The following is a 15,000-nucleotide window of genomic DNA, read 5'->3' on the forward strand; positions in this document are numbered from 1 at the left end:
ATTGCGACAACTGGGTCGGTACTGCAAGATTTACAAGGGTGCAAAAAAAAAGTTACTCTGAGAAATCGTCGTCTTCTGTCGGCCAGTGAATCTGTGGCCACTGACAAGAAAACAAAGAATGAAAATTGACCAAGTTCTGTATTCATCCTATATGTGGATTATGCGCATGAATAGTACACCCACCAAGTACCGAACAAGTAATCGAATCCTCACGTGCTGAGGGTCAACGTCAATGCGTCAGCCATGTGTGGTTAATGAGTATGCGCACTGTGGACGGCTAGAGCCTGAAATAATAGTGTTATTACATATTATTTATATTTCATATGTTTCTGGTTAAGATGGTGAATTTTGGGTGCATAATACGTGCTTATGGAAATTTTATATTAGGCTGGTAGGGGTTAAATAAGAGCCCAAGAAATTCAGTCTTACAGCATGTAAAGAGGAGAGAATTTTGTCAGCCTTGTTTTTTTGAAACAGCGCTGCTACTTGTGGTCGTTTCACAGTCGCCGGTGTTTTATTTTTCATTACTTGGCATGCGCGAATACCCCAACGGAGTTCTGTTATAGAGGTTAGTGAATGAATTAACGACGAGGAAAAGACGCAAAAGTGCCTTCCTCGCGTGGCAGGTATTGTGGAGGCGTTTCCTGGAAGCGCTTATGTTACTCTTTCGATCAAGGTCATTCATTCACTTGCATGGTGACCTGTTTGTGAAAGTGTAAGCACATGCTCACATACGCACTACGTATGCGCTTATGGGCAGACATGCAATCATAACACGCGTAGCTACACTGCCTGATTTAAATGTGCCTCTAAGTACACGTGGCTTCACCAAAATGTCGCATTTTTTCAAGTGAATAACATACACACACATAATATATATATATATATATATATATATATATATATATATATATATATGTGTGTGTGTGTGTGTGTGTGTGTGTATATATATATATATATATATATATATATATATATATATATATATTCTTGTTCTTTTTTTATCAATCGTAGCTTGCGTGTGTCGCATTCCCCCGCGCACCAACGGGGATTGTGTGCAGGAGTTCGCGCACAACCTGAACAACAAGCAAAGGAAATAAATGAAGAGTGGAAAAATCTAAAACCGTCGAAGCAAATGATGTAGGCTATATGTCATGCTGCCCATCATGCGGATTTTCAAATTGCCGAGAGGAGCCAAGTTTCAAGCTGACAATTTATTATTATTTTACTTTCTCTGCGAAGTTCTGGCGTGTCAAACCCCAGCAGCTCAATAGAAGCTGTCTGGAGTTTCCGGATGTTATCCAAGCATATATAGATTTAGCTATTCTACAAAACAATAGATCTGAGTAATTTCAGATTATAGTTGAAAACTCTCTGCACACTTCCTATTCAAAGAAAATCACATCAAGTGAAATTGTTGGCATCTTCTGAAATTTGTTTGACTTGAATAAATATCAAATGAAATATCAAAATTTCCCACGGGCTGTCGATTTAAACAGAAAAATTGCCCCTTGCAGAGAAAGTCTGCATTCGCTTTACAGCAGCCCCAATAATCTCTTCGCGTGATGAAATTTAATCATTTGTTTCAGTATAATTGTACCTATGTATCAATCTGACGCTGTTTCAGACATTAGCAGGGGATCTTCATTGCACACTTGGAAAAATGATTTAGCCGAGTGGTAGTGCCTTATGACTGTTAATAATTTCAAACTATTAGCACGAAAGGAGTGAGAGAAATACATAAAAGTTAACAAAGGTTTGCCTCAAACTTTGTGCGATTAGCTTTTTATGAAAACGACCCGTTAAATTTAACATCAGCCATTACACGGTACAACCCAGAGTAACCTTGTTTTTCATTTTTCATTAAAGTTCCCAGTTACAACTGGATTCTACCTCTCCAGGTTTCTGGCCATGGGAGATGTGCCAAGCAAGTTCCCGGGATTTTAGGGTCAAGGAATAACTATGTAAGGGATTAAGAACCAGACAACAGTAGAACTGACCAATGCTTTATATGGAACACTCGTATAGTTAAACTACAGAAATGGAAAGTTCCATAAAACGGCAGAGGATTCTCACTTACCAGTCTGCCAAGGGTAATCAATTCACGAGACAACCTCAGGTGGCGCAGTGTTCATAGCTCTAATGATACCGTAGTCCCTTTGAATTACAGATAGTTATTGCAACATGAAATGCGAGACTTACTCTCACTGAAACACCGCTTGCTTCTGTTGCTGCCGGGAGATCAGATTTCAAAGCATGTGTCCATCTCGATTTCTGTCTATTTAACGATCCAGAATGAAGATCAATGAAACCAGCCATCTGTTTGTAAATTACCAGCAAAACCGTCTCGAATTTAAACAAGCCTAACGCTATCATGAGCTTTCTCAAGCGTTAACTTTATTTCTATTTGATCAAGATTATCATTAATATCATTCGTTCGCGATAACCATTATTATTAGTCAGTCCGTCTTCCTTTCTGTTGCAAAGAAATCATGACAATAATCGCTTGCAAATGCCTTAAAAAAGTGAAGAGAAACATTCGCAGTTTATGTGCGGCCTTTGCTTCAGCACAAAGAAGGGACACATCATCTCCCGCCTGGTCTCCTCATTAGACCACGAACATCTGTGCTCTGCCTCTGGAAATTATTTACTACTTTCAACTGACGTTTGGCCTTCACTCCGTGGTTTTTCCTTCTCTCCAAGGACAGCCACATAAAAAAAAAAAATTGTAAGTGCTGAATGACTGAAGACTTAATCATATTGTAGTAAATTTTCCCATACATAGCACAGAGACAAAAGGGTGGATATATTTAATACAGGACCGTTTATACAGAAAGAGAAAAAGGCAGACAGAAATTTCATACTAATATAAGAACTGTAACTTACGGTATTTCAGTCAGTAATGTGGCGTAAGATATACTGTAATGTATGATCCTTCCAGGATTTCGGGTCAGCACATCCTTATTTATCATTAATGTTTTTTTTTTATATCTAAAGTTCCTCACTTCCGTAAAATCGCCACCTTCTACCTTCACTTCTTCAAGTTATTAATTCAGACACGTGGAATGCGACATATAGTTTATTTTGTGATTTGAATCTACTTTAAAAAAAAAAAAAAAAAAAAACTCGTTCTGACAGTCTTGGCGATTAAGAACGCGTCGGGAGAGAGAGAGAGAGAGAGAGAGAGAGAGAGAGCATTGAACCTACAACCAAGGCAATATTTGTGATGATTCATTCAAGGCATGCACGACAGACATGACAGTCCATTTCCTTATCAAAATAATGATTTTCGACACTAATGTTTACATAACTGCTCGATTACACAGCAGCATTTTAGAAACAATAATGCCGAACAAGTGTTAAATACGTCGTCTTCCGAGAAAAAGAAATAAAGTTTGAGAGATATTACTTTGAATTAATTTCTGCGCGCGCGTGTGTGTGTGCGTGTGTTTGTGTATGCGACAGAGAGAATATGAATTTCAAAACACGGTAGAAAGTGAGATGATTTGTTAAAACTTACATTCAATACTTACTGAAAATAGGCAAAAGGCCTTGTTAGTAACCAAGGCCAGAGCCATATATTAACGGCTCTGACTACGGCTAGAAGAAGAAGAAAAAAATGCTCAGACCGGAGAGGTCGTGCTTCTCACTTTCTACCGTTAAGAAAAGAACGTCCATGACCTTGTGTTGTTTCTTGAGCCTTCCCACAGGCTTCGCACCTCCTCTTCGTTCCCGGCCGACTGCTCAGTTATACGTATCGATCATATTCGTGCTCATGGACGTCCCGTGAACGATGGAGAGCGTGATAACTGAGGAGGAAGGAATCCTTTTGTTCTTGCCGGTCTTCCCTACTTCCTTTTAACCCTGCATACCACGAGTGCTTTTCCTTCAGGCGAAAACTGCTTCATACAGATACGCGAAACTGGATGACGGAAACCCTCTTGAATTTCTCCTTTTACTGGTACTATTTGAAAGGGCCTCAAAGATACGACACCTTTTGTGACTCAGTTGTAATCCTTTTGAGGAAATGAATTATGCTTTCACGTCCATACCAAGAATTGCTTATGAGTAGCTGTCAAAGGGGGTTCACATAACATCTCAGACGTCCCAAATCCATTGAATCTTTGTCTTCTTTCTCAAGCACTTTCATAACTAAATCGAACTGCTTACAGACACCTTTAAATTAGTCTGCTAAACCTAAGTGCTCATTATTTTCTCTAATAATTCAGCGCTGTCCACTCGTCGAGTCAAAGTTCAACCGACCGTCTCCTCTCTTTTTCCCTATCCTCATGGAAATCAGTTCACCACCAGACCAGTAAAGAATTTCCGAAAAACTACAAGATCACTCCAAAGTCGATTAGATTCCCAAGTGATATCTGCATAAATTATGTAAACGAATATTATATTATTATCTTGAGAGTTTGAAAATCAATATATGGAATAAATTGTGTTCAGCTGCATAAACTTTTTATCATCAGCAGGTAATGGGAAAGTTTTGCACTCTAGCAAATGTGAACTGTATATGAAAGAATTGTTAATGAAAAATAGGAATAAAGACTGGAATATGGGCCCTCTTGTTACAGTACAAGCCCAGAAAAAATCTTATCGTGTTTTTATCTGTGCGACCCCCACAAAATATCTCCAGATATTATTATTATTATTATTATCACTCTCATACTTACTTAGTCACAGAAAAAAGCCCCTCATACACACAGGTGTTCCTGAGCATGAATGCATCAGCGAGGTTAGTCATACATTTCAATCTTTCATTATCCCAATTTTTCTGCTGTGCTTCGGAGTTGCCCAATATTTATTTAATAAATGGAACTTTTTAAGGATATGGGCACATTCGGGCATGCTTTTCCCTTATAATGCTAAGAAAAATGCCACAAAATATAAGAAAAGCATTCACGATTCCTCCTGCCTCAACAAGATGTGACCACAGCTAAGGTTGGATACACTATGGATTCACCTTTCGCGCCAACGCACCCGATATCCAGCTGCAGTTGTGTTCAAAATGGTCTAAGAGTTGGGACATCAAGAAACGTCAACTTACTGAAACTTTTGGAATATTTTTATTGTCGATTTTTTTTTCATAATAAAAAGAAAAAGAATAAGTGAATGTGTCCATAACGTACAGAGGTAGTATTTTAAAAATGAATATAGGACAAATCTGATGTGATTTATGCCTCACATGAAAGAAAAACTGTGAAAGTAATATATTCTCAAATCAATATTTCGTAGACTACTACGTAATACCAGTATTATGAGAGACTGGACGTTACCTTTTGCTGTTATAGCTTTAATCTTTACATTTCAGAAGTGCTACTGCTAAGCTTATAAAACAGAAGTTGCAGAGAACTCATTAAATTTCATCTGGTTTTAGAGGACTAGCTTGGTCCCAACATGTATAATTGCAGACCGTTGGTTTCTTGAACCGTTCATGTAATGCAGCTACCTTATTCATTCATAATAGGTAATGCTACCACCCATCCCCCTTCTCCCCTCTCTCTCTCTCTCTCTCTCTCTCTCTCTCTCTCTCTCTCTCTCTCTCTCTCTCTCTCTCTCTATATATATATATATATATATATATATATATATATATATATATATATATATATATATATATATATATATATATATATATATATATATGACTATTAAATGGTCGCTAGCTGTTAGTATCAAGCCGGTGCAATATAATCCTACTGCTTACACTTGAGGCGTTCTCGGGCTATCTAAAAGCTTGGTCAATAATCGCACCTCCACCTAAAGTTAGATTCCACCTCATGAGCTGAGTCCTCTACCTTCTTCCAATTCCTTCAGAACGCACTTGGGGAATTTAACGACTGATACGCAACAAACAGAATCGAATATGAATTCTGTACTGAATGCAAGCACCTTGCATTCTCCGCTTGCTTTCGAAACGTAGCAAAACTTTGAAATCCTCTCTATTCGAATAATTAATTATGCAGTAGGCTACTTGGCCAGCTGTGCATGACGTTCGACTGTCATGAATTAGTAACGAACATGACTGGGTCACGGACTCTGCCCCCTGTGCCTTTCCATAACCTCTTCAGAACTGAAGAAACCGTGAATACGCATATGTCAATACAAAGGAAGGTTCTGGGACTAAGGCAACAAGAAAGCGGGGGAAGTGAGAAAGGAGTGGAAAGAAAAAGTGAAAAGAGAGAAACAGGCAGAGAAGAAACGATGGTACTTAGTAATGTATACATACAGTATGTATAAATGTAAAGAAAGAAGTCGTCGAGAGGGCTGTCATGGGAAACGGTAAGAGCAAGAGAAAGAGAGAAAGCAACGAGCAAAAACAAAACAAAACAAAATACGAGAGAATGAAAGAATGAAAATAAAAAGGACACGTGAGCGGGGAAATAAAGTGGATGAAAGGGTCACTAGAGTGAAGGTGATATCGCATTCATTGATCCGTCGTACCTACACTAGCGACAAAAAAACATAAATAAATAAAAACAAAAGAAGAAGAAGAAGAAGAGTTTTTCTACTTCTTCAAGTATTCGACTGAATCGCAGCTGGGTTCTTGCCAATACCTGGAAATGGTGACTCATAACAAGATAAAAGATCTGAGTCACGTCGTTTTTCAAAAGAGAGTGATCCTATGTACTTCCGCCTGAAAGAGAGTCCGTCACTCCATGTTGTCATGCCGGCAGAAATTGGACGAATGAAGAAGATAGGAGTCCGTCTTTCCTACAACTGGTCGATTCCGTTGAGTAATATCCCTCACTGAGTCATCCAGGATTCCTCTGCAGTCTGCTATTTTGTATCTTCGTTGCTTCTTAAAGGGAATGACAGGCAGTTCCCATGGCACTGGATTCTCTTATGTTGACTTTATTAGTGGGACATTTGTTCAGGGAAATTCATTACTAAAATGAAGCATATATGAATGTCTCTTCGATCAGTACAGCTAAAATTCTACCGAGCATACTTGTAAATAAAAGAATGACTGGCAATGGAATTTAGGCCTTTGTGCTTGTTATTCATCATAACTTCGCATAAGATTGCTCTTTTTATGGACTTCAAGGAGCCTTTCCTTGCCTTTAGCTCATTGGCATTATTATGATTATTCTTCCGGCCATTTTATTTTCAAGTTCTAAAGGGTAAATGGTGGTATGAAAATTTTGATAATGCAAGCTTTGTGTCATGGTGGCCAAATGTGATTTTGCAAAAGATCATAAAACTATTCTTTTCCAAGACATTTAATGAAAACATTGTCATATTTAGCATATATGATCTTCATGTGCTGGCAAATGAAGCTACTCAATTGATGTCAATTCGAATGAAAGGTTTATTGATTGTCTATCTTATATTGTGTAAAATTTTGCATAGTTTCGAGATTATTTGTCCGACCAGACAGGGAATAGCTCGTTTGCATATATCTCGTGATATATATATGTATGTATATATGTATGTATATATATATATATATATATATATATATATATATATATATATATATATATATATATATATTTTTTCCCCCTTTGGGTGGATATATATATATATATATATATATATATATATATATATATATATATATATATATATATATATGTGTGTGTGTGTGTGTGTGTGTGTGTGTGTGTGTGTGCCTTTTCCCCTTTGGGTTGGGTGTGCCGGAAGGGTAAGGGACTGGATACACGACCGCTAAAAAAGTCGCTTTGCTGACACCATCTGACACTGTCTTTTACAAGTGAGGTATCTTCCCATGCTTTTCAATGGAAAACCACTAATTTGGACTACACGACCGTTACTAGCGTTACGTTAGGACGCGTTACATGGACATCAGGAATTTCTAAAGTCGGTGTCGACGTTATTAGCCTTGCTTGACTAATGATGCACGTCTAATGATATCGAGGCACAAGCCTGTCACACATCCTACTTGGACAGCATCCATAATGAACTAGACATGCTTGTTTGATACTCAGTAACGCTTTGACAATAGCGCTCGTGTATTCTGGCCAAAAACTCAGCGTTAGACAGCGTTAGCAACGCGATGTTTTTAGCGCTCGTGTATCCAGTCCCTAAAACTTCCTTTTTCTTATGCAAGTCTCTAGGGCAGAGGTTGTTTGCCTCGTACCTTCCTTGACCCTTGTAAAACTTGTACCCATTTACTGTTGAGTGGACTAAGGTCAAACCCCATACCTAGCAAACGTGAGCCAAGAGTTCTGCCACGCCACCAATGCACCCACTGCCCCATTGCTAGCTCACAGGTCAGTAAGGTCAAGTGTCATTGAGAGTGTGACACCTACAATTTAAGCGCCATTTAAACTTGGGACAAGGAGTGTGGAAAAGGTAGGGATACCACAGCTAGAGCGTTAAGCTGTTTCCCATATCATAGAGAGGCTTCAAAGAGAAAAGAAAGAACAATGATCACTGCTGTATACACTGTTGAGTCGTGAAGGGTCACCCTAAATTTCCACGGCACCAGCTGTTTCATACACCTACACAGAATGCTCAACGGCAGTCGTTGAATACCCCTCCCCTGTCAGTACACAGGCCCACTCACCTCTGTCTCACAAGCACTTTCTCTATAAGTTACCTCATTCATAAATTTAACAAATAGAACGAGAGATTCAAGAAAAATAATGTTGTGGCGAGAAAGCAGCAATGTTCTTTTCGGAGACAGAAACTGGGCGAAACCAGCTGGTTGTCCAGTATTAACTGGCATTATAAGCATAAGTTTGCCTCTAAAACCACATGAACCAGCATTACCTCCTCCATGGCCTGCTTTGCCCTTTCATCTTCCAAGTTCGCATCATAACATCAAATTGTAGTTTCTCTGGGCTACTTTCATCTTTATTTTTGTATATTGTGGTCCCTTGTACAATATATTTTATTTTTGTTCATTTTTAGACTCAAGTTACTCTACTGGTGTTTTTAGCTCCTAACGGATTGCTACGAGTAAAAGTGGTTCAACTTATCTGTGGGTGTGAAGAACTAAATTTATTGGTTACTGTAATCCCATTTGCTTAAGTGATCTTTTAAATAGTCCAACGTTATGACTTAAATTCGTGAACTCCATTGAATGTTTACTGTAGTCAGTGTCTCTCATTTTATCGAGATTACGTCTATTAAAATTGGCATCACAACACATAGGCTATTGACGCCGTTATTATATCGAGTAAATGGTTTACCTTTATATATGAGAGTGTAGTTCCTTTCCTTAATTAATTGTTTTTAGATTTCATGTCTGAAGTAATGAAGTCTGGTGAAAGCTTACTGTAGTCCTTTACTCTCAATATCCAAACTCATATCATCTCAGTAAACCAAGAAAGATCACAAGTACATCTGTGTTGGATGTTCTGACAATTATATTCCCTTCCAGAATATATGATACATGGAAGGAAATACTGGTGTCTGCCTCTTCGTGTTCAGCTTGCCGATGATCTGGTTTTGTCACTTGGAGGATAGTGTTCATCATTCTTGAGCTTAATGCATTTTCCTCCATGTGATATGTATACTGTTTTCTGTCCAATTACAGACCCATAACAGGGTTTGACACATTCTATCATCACAAAGTGGGAAAATTCTTCCTTGAAGTAAGTGTTTTTCAGGAGAATGGCTCCACTCTGACACTGGGCTTGATCAGAGCCTATGATGACAAACTTTTGATGAAAGCCTCCTTGAAGCTCTCTCTCGTAATCTTTGATGGAAGGAGACTTGTATTGGTCACGGATGATATGGACTTCCCTCCATGGAAAGAGCAGGACTTTACCAGTAAATCTTGCACCATTGTCCTATATGAGGCTCTGGTGTGTTGTAGCATGGTCTCGAGTGGGATGATGCCACCATCAAGCATTGTCACTTTGACGTTTGGGAGAATAGCGGAGTCCAGAACTGCATTTTGATAAATCTCCAGCACCTTCGTGAGTGCAGCTTTGTCACTTTTAAAAAATGGTGCCATCTGTGTGTGCCCCTCACACAGCATGGTATGGCTGTTTCTGAACTTAGAGAATTTGTTGGCCTCCATTCAGGAGAGCATCAAGCAAAGCAAATTCAGCTCTTAATAGTGAAACAGGACAACAAGGATATCAACACTCTCATGGTGGTAATCAGGGAAGCTTAGCAAATGACGAAGTTTGACATTCTTGTTTGTTCTTGCTGAAATGGTGAGAATCCTGCCAAAGACATCCCATACTCCTTCTGCTGTATTTACATCCTTAATGGTTCATGAAGGCTTGACATTTTCAGCTGCAAAGTTCATCACCCTCATTTTCAGTAAACATTTTAAGAACCGCGTCTCATCCAAACATTCAGCCTCAAATAACTGTTTAATTTCCCTTCCTCTGTTTAGGGTCCCCAAGAGATACTCCCTTGTAGCATCTTGTGCTGACTTTCCCAAGGATAGGTTATAGAGTTCTGAAGTACAGGCAATGGTAAAAGGATTGCATGTGTTTTTCATTCCTTCTATGAAAGTGTTGATATCTTTGTTGTCCTGTTTCACACTCAAGAGCTGAGTTTGCTTTGCTGGATGTTCTCCTGAATGGAGGCCAACAAGTTCTCAAAGTTCAGAAACAGCCATACCTTGCTGTGTGAGGGTCGCTGCCCATCTTCTGAATGCACTTTCTGAGGTTCAAAAGGATGTTATCCCTCTAATTGGGGATGCAGCATCCCGATTCACTGTCTGCTCAAGACACAAATCCACCGCAAACCTGCCATAGTTCGTTTGTTCTCCAGATTGAAAATACGCCAGCTTTCAGAATGTCTTTGGCCTTGGGGTCAAGGCTGTGCAGTTTCTGAAGGAACAAGCTTCCCCACCGTGCATAATTTGGCCTGTTCAAAGCAAAGAACACATCTAGAATACTTGGTAATGTTTCCACGTAACTGTCAACGTCATTAGTCCTCACTGCATGTTGCAGAGAACGATAAACTCAGTTCATTGGGTAGATGTACATGGCCCAATAAGCACCAGTACCACCTCTCTTTCCATCCACTCTTTCGTGGTGGAAGTTTTCGTATTTGCAATGCAAATTTTGAAAATGGCCATCATACTGTAACGCTTGATATTGCTGGACAGATTCATGGCTCGCAAATTCTGCCATAAACTCTAATGAATTCTCGTCTTTAGCTATTCCTCCGCAGGCAAGGAATTCTGAAAAAAAGTATTTTCTCCATGGTTGCTGCAAGTATCTGGTGGATTTGAGTGCATCTGTTATAAAATATTTCCTTTCATGAATCCTACTACAGACCCTTTGGCAGGGACACCAGATTCAGTAAGGAGATATTGCACTCCAGAATCAGCCAGGAATGTTCCTAGAGCACCAGAAAATGCCATCTCCACGTGGAAGTTTCCAAAGAGAATGATCAGCTTATCAAAGTCTGGAGAACACAAGGTCTTAATCAAATACGCTTTGAGGCCTACAGCAAGATCGTACGACACCACTGCAAATTCTAGTTTGGTCTCCTTTGCTACTTGCAAAGACCTGACCATTGTTTCCTTGACGACGTTATTTCGTGTTGGGGGTAGACAGATTGGGTCCATGAACGCAATGTCTTTTTGTGGAAGGTCATCTGTTAACAACTTCGAAAAGAAGCCAGTGTAAAGGGGTGTAGGTCTGTTGTAGAACATCTGGATGAGCCACAGCAATCCAAGAGGGTCCTGCCTCTGTCGCTTGACATCCACACAAAATGACTGAGGAAACTGGAACCTGGCATTCTTATAAGACTTGTAGAATGGAAGAATCAGTCTTGAACTCTCTTCAAACAATCTTCTCATACGCCCTGTTAGTTCTATGCATGCACCAGTTGGGTTCTGTTTAGTGGGAGATTTCTTTTGGTAGTATAATCCCACCGTACAATGTAGCATGTCCTTCCTATCCTGTGCTTCCATGTTGACATCATAATTACCACATGCAGTGCCTAAAAAGACCAGACATTCATTGTAACGGTTTTATAATTATTTAAAGCTGAATGGCTTGGTAAACATATACATATAGACAAATAAATACATACCTCTGAAGCATACTATATATGGTGGGTACGTAATACAGCTGAAGGACAGTAATTCTCTAGTCAGCTATATTGAACCTGTTTAGTTTAGGCTAGGAACAAATTAACAGGTGTGTGACTTTTTTAAACTATTTTTGGGGTGTCATTTTTATATTTTATCATTTTTTTAGTATCAGGTGCATTCAAGTGATGAGGTTGGAGCAAATGAAAGGGTGACAGACAGAAAGACAGACACACATTATATGAATATGTATAGAATTTTAATTCAATACATAATTTTAAATGGTCAAGTATACAGTGACAGCACAAAAGAGACGAAAATACAGTACCGGTACGTAAAAACACACAAAGAGATGGACGATTGGATGGAAAATAGGTATTCTTTATTGTGAAATTTTATCTGTCTGAATACTGATGATGAGTAACAAACAGAAGCCAGACTTTTATTTTTTTTGGTATGTCTCATATTCAGAGCAGTTTATTTTGACAGCATAGCACAGCAAATAATGTTTGGCCATACAATTAAATAGACATTTTCTTTTTTCCAGTAGAAAAAGAGTGCTTATTTTTCTAAAATTACAATTAGCTGTTATGACATGTGTTACATGTTGAATGCAAATGTATAATTAAATAATTATGAGACATTAAACTGAGTTCATGAGGAATATTTTTACCTCAATTTCAGCCTTGTGTTCTCAACTCTGAGAAAAAGTGAAACTGAACCTCTGATGGGTTTAGAAGTTGCTGGCAGGTGGAAAGCCAGAGACAACTTTGCTGGCATTGGTCATTCTGAAGTCATAGAGCGCCAAGGAACGTTTCTAGCAATATTTCAGCCTTGTGCTCTTAACTCTGAATAAAAGTGAATTTGAACCTTTGATGGATTTAAGAGTTGCTGGCGGGTGGAAAACCAGAGATAAATTTGCTGGCATTGGTCATTCTGAGTTCATGGGGTCCCAAGGAAGGTTTTATGAAAGTTTCAGGCAAATGTTCCTTACTCGGAATAAACGTGAATTTGAGCTCCCCTTTGGAAGCTGCTGGCAGACATAAAGCCAGCTTGACATTGCTGGTATTGCTCCTTCTGAGTTCAGGAGACTTCAAGGAAGGTTTATGAAGAGTTTCAAGGATATGTTTTTCACTCTGACTAAAAATTAATATTATTTTTTTTTTTTTTTTTAGTTTTTAGGGTTCACTTTTTATACCAAAGCCAGAGTTCTGATCTGGCAGCAATACATTTTTGAGATGTTGGGGGTAGGAACTACTTATCTAGGGGGTCAAACCTTTTGTGTTCAAAACTCGGAATAAACACTCAGGGCTGCCGGTCTATTAATAATCTTGGCCCAGTGCATCTCGAGGGTATTTTGTCCTACATTTTTTAGGCATCCTCTCAGACTGTTTTTGACTTTGGAAAGTTATATAATCACTACATATATGAATATTCTATGCATGACAGAATTTGTTTAAAACATTTTAGATTGACTGTTTGGTACAGGATACTGCTTTATATGCATTAAATTTGTTACAATCTGCACATATTTTACAATGTCTTAGGATGTCGTTTTATAGACGCCTTTTCATTATTGTGCATGGATGCCTCGCAGTGAGAAATAACTCACTTTTTATACACTTTTTCATCTTTTCAAATATTTTTATTCTTACCGAACTCTGGTTTTCTTTTTTTACACTTTTCCCATTATAATAGGTCTAAGTTCTTTCCATGCTCCATAGATATACTTGGTTCTGGGTCTCTGCCTTACTGAAAATTAATTTGTTTTATTGTAACCTGGGATTTCTCTTGCATTAGTTTCTCTTGCAAGTTTTTAAAATCATCCTCAGAATCTTTTATTGTAAGAAAGCAGCGCCTTCCTTTATCAGCAAATGCTGAGATTTTATACCCAAACATTCTCTTGATAAAGCACTTCAGCAACTGAATAAAAGCCCAGTTTTTTACTTTAGTAAATAATAACTCTGAATTCTCTAGGGTGCTTCTATACTTAGCCTGATGCCATTCTCATATTGTCTGTACAGTGCTGAATAACTCATTCCAAACAATATGACAATAAGGACACGCACAGATGGTACTGATAAAGAGGCGTTTACAGTATTTATTCAGCCGACAGAAGTCTGTCAAGACCCATTCTTCTTAAGCACGCATAAAATGACCAAAGCGAGCGTGCTGGTTCACACACATACACTATATTCAGATAACATCAGATGAACCACCGGATCTTTCCTCCACTACTTTCATCGGGAACTTAGATTTGGGTTCCACACAATTCAGTGACTGGATCTGTTACGAAATGATTCTCTTCTGTCATTTAATCAGCCTATTTGGTTCCATCTCTTTTAGCCAGTCCATATACTGCCAATAATTCTTTTCCTCGTCGTATATGGTGCCAGGCGAAGACTTGTTCCTCTTTTATGTCTACTGAGTTTTACTGTATATCCAGACCTTATTTTTACCCATGGTTATGCTCTTTGTTCAGAGCTGCGCTCAGTTGAGGTTACCCACTGGATTCTTGCTAAACTGTTTTACTTTTACATCTTTTTATTGAATTTGGTGACCAAACTGCATTTTCTGTCTTTAACTTTTCTTTTTCATTATGTATGAGAGATATTGGTTATACTGGTGATAATTCGAGGTTAGAGTGTTTACACAAATATTCGTTCACAATCTAGTCAGACCTCCATAATCCACCTCCTCTTAGCATTAAACCATAAAGGAAAGTATCAAGTCATGTTTCTTGGGCATGAGGTGGAATAATGATAACTCTCTAAGTATGTTCCCTGCAGGTAAATGTACCTTTTTCTTCTGAGTCTTTTTCACTCCCCTTTTCCTGCAAGTAACCAAGGAGCAATTTTACATCCTCAGTTTCCTTTGTTCTTTGATAGATTACTTTGAGTATGTTAACATCTCCTTAACCCAGGGTTGACATATTTTCTTCAAGAATCTCCTTAACCCTACATATAGGATTATTTTCTGAATTTAAAACAAGGGACTTAATTCCTGCTCCATCA

General features: G+C 38.5%; 1 protein-coding gene across 2 annotated transcripts in view; it reads left to right on the forward strand.

Annotated features, from left to right (window-relative positions):
* LOC136848964 (uncharacterized) overlaps positions 1-15,000 on the forward strand; it is a 66,360-nt gene that overhangs the window by 42,349 nt on the left and 9,011 nt on the right. The window lies entirely within an intron of this gene.

Source organism: Macrobrachium rosenbergii, chromosome 2, assembly GCF_040412425.1.
Source record: "Macrobrachium rosenbergii isolate ZJJX-2024 chromosome 2, ASM4041242v1, whole genome shotgun sequence".
Lineage (NCBI taxonomy): Eukaryota > Metazoa > Arthropoda > Malacostraca > Decapoda > Palaemonidae > Macrobrachium > Macrobrachium rosenbergii.